Genomic DNA, 6,956 nt, shown 5'->3' on the forward strand with positions numbered 1-6,956 from the left:
ATAAATCTTCTTCCCTCCATGTTCTGAATTATTTTCTCCACTCATGGGAGGAATAAGCAGGAAAGTTCTCTTGTCTTCATATTCTTCTGGTTGGACTGATAAAGTTTACCAGAAAATAAAAAAATCTATAGGAGGAAATTCACACATGACTTTTTGATACAGTTCCATCAGACGGGCTTCATGAATCAAACACTGGTCCCGGGAATTTTCCTCTAAAGATAATTTCCCTTTCAGCCTTAAAGGGGTTCTCCACTGGCCGGCGTTCAGAACATTTAGTTCCGAACACTGTGTCCGCACTGCAGGGGTTGCCCACACCCCCTTGTGACATCACACCCTGCCCCCTCAATGCAAGTCTATAGAAGGGGCATGATGGCCGCCACGCCCCTCCAATAGACTTGCATTGAGGGGGCGGAGTGTGATGTCATGGTCGATCCCCACAGCGCCCACACAGGAACAAAATGTTCCGAATGCTGGCCAGTGGAGTATGTCTTTAAAGCCTCTTTAGTCCTCAGGATATTATCCTAAAGAACCTAAATGAGAACAAGACGGCGTCTTTTCCTGCATCCACCAAGAAAGTTTCTGAGGATAAGTTCCACCAATGGTCTAGAGTGCCTCCTAAATTTAAGAGACACTTCAAGGTAGATACATTTTGTGGCTCTAGGCCGAGACAGAATTCCTCATCCTCAACCACCAGCAAGAGAAAACTCCAGTAAAGAAATCATCAGATTCCTGACACCGGGCCGGTAGAGATCCCGGTTACCACATGATTGGTAAGATGGGCAATAGTCTGGTCAGACTCCACAGAAAATGTTCAGGAGCTGATCCTGATCATAAACAGATAAGGACTAGAATGAGGAGAGTTGTCCCAGGACAGATTTATCATCAACTCTACAGAAAGGGGCATTGAAGTGGGTCCAACACATCAAGTAGGCTACAAAATCTATTCCAGAATGTTCACTGTACCGAAACCCAACAACAAGGGAAGGTTGGTGATAGATTTACCCGACCTCAACAGATCTCAGCCAGTAATTTACTGAGTGGGCCGTCACTGTTAAAGGGGTGTTCCGGCCAAGGACATCTTATCCCCTCTCCAAACCATAGGGGATTAGATGGCTGATCGCGGGGATCCTATTCTATGCAGGGCTGCTGTTCCAGTCTCCAAAAACCTCTATGTTTCCGCGACTCAAGACGTGACATCACACCATGCCCCCTCGTGATGTCACTCCACACCCCCTCTATTCATATCTATGGGAGAGGGCGTGATGGCCATTACGCCCCTTCCCTTAAACATGAATGGAGGGGGCGTGGCGTGACATCACAAGGGGGCGTTCCGTGACATCCCGTTTTCAGTTGGATACGGGATAAGATGTCTTTGGCTGGAATACCCCTTTAAGACCAATATGTCCCGGAGTGTGTGGGTCGGAGCACTCAGAGGTAAAACATGAGCCCTGGGTTCTTTGTCTTAATCCCCTCCTCCCTGGTCAAATATGTAAATGAAACGCTCTGCCTGGACAACCCCTTTAACCCATGCTGTGCTGCCTACAGACTCCAAGAAATGAACATTACAGGTAAACAAACCTTAATCTTTATGTATTTCTCCTTATAAATCCACATCTGACTCAAAAATCTGATAAAAAGTTTTCTTCCCAATTTCAACCGAAAATGTGCGCAGACGATATATCAGGATGTGTGAACATTTAAGTCTTAGGACATTTTCATACTGACAAAATCTTCATGGTTTTTGGGAATAAATATTTTTTTTCACCTCTAAAAACCATGGTGCTTTTGCTTGAAAACTACCCATTATTAATTTCCATGGGAGACTTTAGAAAAACATTTTAAATAACCCTTTCAGGGCTCATTTTTTTTTCAGGTTTTGCATTTTTGCACTTTCGTTTTTTTCCTCCTCACCTTCTAAAAATCCTAACGCTTTCAGTTTTCCCCCTACAGAGCCATGTGAGGCTGTTTTATGTGCTACCAATTTTACTTTGTTATGAGATCACCACAAAATCTATGGCGAAACAAAAAAAATAAAAAATTCTTTGTGGGACAAAATTGAAAAAAATAAAAAACGCCATTTTGTAATTTTTTGCGGCTTCCGTTTCTACACAGTGCACTTTTTGGTAAAAATGACCCCTTATCTTTATTCTGTAGGTCCAGACAGTTACAATGATACTCAAGTTATATAGGTTTATTTTATTTTATGACTTAAAAAAAATTATAACTACGTGTGCCAAAATTAGTGTGTTTAAAATTGTCCTGTTCTGACGCTTATATTTTTTATTTTTCCATATATGTGGCGATATGAAGGCTCATTTATTGCCTCGTGGTCTGTAGTTATAATTTTTGTTGTTTTGATGGGACTTTTTGATCCCTTTTATTATTTTTTTTTAGGGTATACAAAATTACCCCAAAAAACCCCACAATTATGGACTTTGTAATTTTTTTATTTTTACGTATACGCCATTGACCTTGTGGTTTAATTACCACATATGTTTATCATTATTATAATTACATATTTTTTTATGGAATTTAGGAAAAGAGGGGTGATTTAAACTTTAAGTATGGAAGAGGTTAATTCACATTTATTAACTTTTTTTTTTAATACTTTTTTTACACCATTTTTTTAGTCTCCGTAGGAGACTATTACATGGAATCTTCTGATTGTATACATTGTTCTGTGCCATAGCATAGCGTTGATCAGTGTAATCTGCGCTCGATTGCTCCAGCCTACTGAGCCAGGCTGGACCATCGCAGAGGAGATCAGATGGCGAGGAGGCAGGTAAGGGCCCTCCTGCTGTCCTATAAGCTGATCGGGACACCGTGGTGATTCCGATCAGCCCGACTGATCTACCAGGAATGTTTTTTGTTTTAATTTCATTTTAGATGCAGCAATCAACTTTGATTCCCACGTCTATGGGGTTAAAGCCAGGCATTACCACGATTGGTGATTTCCGGCATTAGACACAGGTCCATTGATAACTGCCGGGACCACCCCACTATGCTGTGGGGTCACCTTGTGACCTTGTGTCATAGCAGGGAAACAGGTTCAAGGCATACAAGTACGCCCTTCGTCCTGAAGAGGTTAAAAAATGTTGTTCTTTTCTTCCTGTTCACGCCCTTCGCAGTAGGATCAATCATGTCATACTTTCTGGACAATTTACATTTTTTTTATTTGGAAAATTAGGTGGGGGGGGGGGGGTGTAAACATTTTTTTCTTTTCAAAAATACTATTTTTGAGTCAGAAAAGGTTTGGAGGATGCGGGCATCGATCCCGCTACCTCTCGCATGCTAAGCGAGCGCTCTACCATTTGAGCTAATCCCCCTTTGTCTTTGAAGGCAGTTTGGTGTAAACTGTTGTGTAGGTCGGTTTTCTTCACACATGGGTTAGAACATTTGGATGTTTTTGAGCTTTTCCTTTTTTTTTTATTGTGTAGATGACAAGTAATTTCATACAAAACCCATCCCCCATGTACGGAGAAGAATTGTATGAAAAGAAGAAAACCAAAAAACCCAATCATTTGAAAAAGTTTCAACTTTTCAGAGAGCAAAGTGAGAAATAGTTGCGCACTTTTTATATGCAGAGTTGGTGGAGAGCGCAGTCGCCTTCCAAGCAGTTGAGTTTGCTGACAGGTTTAGTCAAAAACGTCAGCGGAGAAACCGTAATTAACTGTTGAAAGTACAAAAATGACTAAAACTAAATATTTATAATGTTTAAACGTTAATAAGATTCTAAATATTCTTAAAAAAATGACGCAATAATAATAATACAATAAAATCTCCCAATAGTGAACACTCACGGGGAATAAAAAAAGTGTCCACTACTGAGAAAAAAGGCTCAAAAAGTTTTGTAAATGACTGAATCCTGTCCTGTACTCACTCCAGAGTGTATTCACCTATAAAACATGATGAAAGACAGTAGAGTCTCCCAGTGTTGTTTAATTGCCCCTTATCCCTCCCCGTATCATTTAACCCCCCTTTATACCCTGTGCCACCTTATTCCCCTTGTGGCAAATTATCCCCGTCTATTTTCCCTTGATCCCCTTGTGCCATTTCACCACCCCCCTCTTTATGAAGTGGCACAGGGGGTAAAAAAGGGGGGATGATTTGGCACAGGGGAAATAAAGGGACACGGGGGAATCAGGGAAGGAGGGGGGTGACTGATGTGGCCGACAGACGTACAGAAAGCAGGAAATTACTGTTTAAACAGCGGTCTCCTGCTTCTGTGCTGGGGCTTTGGAAGGGGGGTGCAGCGCGGGCCTGGGCCCCTTACTGGAGTATTGGCTGTACCCCCTGATGGCGGCCCTGAGTACAAGATAAGCACATAAGCCTGGTTGTCCCCTATTGGGAGTGTTTTGTCCCCTATTGGGAGTGTTTTGTCCCCTCTCGAATGTGTCTTCCTCTGCTATTGGAAGGTGTCCACTAAGGGAGATTTTACTGTAATAGAAAAATTCAAAAACCTCATTCTCCAATACCGGGAGTCGAACCGGCATGAAAACCAGGAACCCTAATAACTAAACCATATGGGAGGGGCTTCTCAATTCACCCCTGAAGAAAACACAAACCCGGCTCGTCCATCTACAGACACAGTAGAGTTTATCGGACTGAGACACATTATTTTTTAGCTTTTCTTACCTTTATTATTTTAGTGTTCACATTGTTGTCTTTGCTCGTGTTCTTCCTCACATACAGGGAAGTACAGACGTCTTTGTGGCGCAATCGGTTAGCGCGTTCGGCTGTTAACCGAAAGGTTGGTGGTTCAAGCCCACCCAGGGACGGAAGATTGTTTTGTCTATCACAGATATAAATGGTCGAACGGCAAAAAATACAGGAGAGAAGAGAATAACAGGAAACAAGGTAAATCTCTATTAATATCATCCATAATCACAGAGACGTCACCAATATAACAAAATCCACAAGAATAAGAAATCCCCACTGCAGCCTATGTGCGGCTCACACTTCTCTAAGATAGACCCCCACCATGTCAGCACCGGTCACTAATAACTAGTGTTAACCCCTTAACGACCAAGGACGTATATTTACGTCCTTGGCCGTCTCTCGCAATATAACGCGGGGTCACGTGGTGACCCCGTGTCATATCGGGTTGGTCCCGGCATGTATCTGATGCCGGGACCCGGGGCAAATAGCGCACGGCAGCGATCGTGGTGCAACGCACTATTAACCCTTTAGCCGCGGCGTTCAAATTTGAACGCCGCGTCTAAACCGAAAGTGAAAGCTGCCCGGATGCTCATCAGGGCTGATCGGGACTACTGCAGTGAAAATACTGTGTCCCGATCAGCTGGGACACGAGCGGAGGTCCTCTTACCTGCCTCCGGTGTGTCCCCTCGGCGATTGATTGCTCCAAGCCTGAGATTCAGGCTTGAGCAATCGACCGCCAATAACCCTGATCACTGCGAAACTATGGATTTGCAGTGAAAAGTGCTGGCCATCAGTGTGTGCAGTGTTATAGGTTCCTATGGGAGCTATAACACTGCAAAAAAAAAAGTGTTAAAAAAATTAATAAATGTGATTTAACCCTTTCCTTAATAAAAGATCAAATCACCTCCCTTTTCCCATGAAAAAAAAACACCATGTAAATAAAAACAAATATAAATATATGTAGTATCGCGGCATGCGTAAATGTCCGAACTATAAAAATATATAATTAATTAAACCACATGGCCAATGGTGTACACGCAAAAAAAATTCCAAAGTCCAAAATAACGTATTTTTGGTCGTTTTCTATATCATGAAAAAATTAATAAAAAGCGATCAAAAAGTCCGATCAATACAAAAAGGTACCTCTAAAAACTTCAGTTGACAGTGCAAAAAATGAGCTCTCATACCGCCCCATACGCAGAAAAATAAAAAAGTTATAGGGGTCAGAAGATGACAATTTTAAACGTATAAATTTTTCTGCACCTGGTTATGATTTTTTCCAGAAGTGCGACAAAATCAAACCTATATAAGTAGGGGATCATTTTAATCGTATGGACCTACAGAATAAAGAGAAGGTGTCATTTTTACCGAAAAATGTACTACGTAGAAACGAAAGCCCCCAAAATTTACAAAATGGCGTTTTTTCGTCAATTTCGTCGAACAATTATTTTTTTTCCCGTTTCGCCGTAGATTTTTGGGTAAAATGACTGATGTCACTGCAAAGTAGAATTGGTGGCGCAAAAAATAAGCAATCATATGGATTTTTAGGTGCAAAATTGAAAGGGTTATGATTTTTAAAAGGTAAGGAGGAAAAAACGAAAGTGCAAAAACGGAAAAACCCGTGGTCCTTAACCCCTTAAGGACCCAGCCATTTTACACCTTAGGACCCGGCCATTTTTTTTTTTTTTTCAATTCAACAAAAAGGTTTATTAAGGTAGATGTGGTGGGTACACCAATACAGGAAATACTTAGCACAATACGGTCTTGTGGACCGAAATATCAGACAGATGGAATGAAAAATAACATGGGTAACAAAAGAACAAGACAAATACGTTCCAGTGAACAATAGCATATGAGAAAGTTTCTCGAATCTCCCCTATCCCAACAATGCAGGGCGGGGGTTAAAGTCCAGGCAAAGAGTATACAACAAATTTAACACGTGGTTGTCGAAATAATCTGAATTACCATGCCAATTGACTTATACCAGAGGAACCTGACTAGGTAAGAAGGGGCCCAGCAGTTAGCAAGGGATCGAGAGTAGGAACAGAATCAGAACGATGTAAATGGAAAGAAGAGGCAACCTTGAAAAAGGGCCTTAGAAGAAGGGGGGAAAAGAATGGAGATACACAAAACATACGGAAGACTAAAGAAAGTGGGGGACACATACAGGACAACAAACAAACATAGAAGACAGCTGAGGCGGGACCACTGGCGACGCACGACGGACATAGGACCCGGCCATTTTTTGAACATCTGACCACTGTCACTTTAAACATTAATAACTCTGGGATGCTTTT

At 41.7% G+C, this 6,956-nt stretch overlaps 1 non-coding gene across 1 annotated transcript; it reads right to left on the bottom strand.

Annotated features, from left to right (window-relative positions):
• Nucleotides 1–3,253: 3,253 nt before the first annotated feature.
• Nucleotides 3,254–3,326, bottom strand: TRNAA-AGC (transfer RNA alanine (anticodon AGC)). The gene has a single exon. It is a non-coding gene; the product is annotated as a tRNA-Ala (tRNA).
• Nucleotides 3,327–6,956: the final 3,630 nt, after the last annotated feature.

Source organism: Hyla sarda, chromosome 3 (genome assembly GCF_029499605.1).
Source record: "Hyla sarda isolate aHylSar1 chromosome 3, aHylSar1.hap1, whole genome shotgun sequence".
NCBI lineage: Eukaryota > Metazoa > Chordata > Amphibia > Anura > Hylidae > Hyla > Hyla sarda.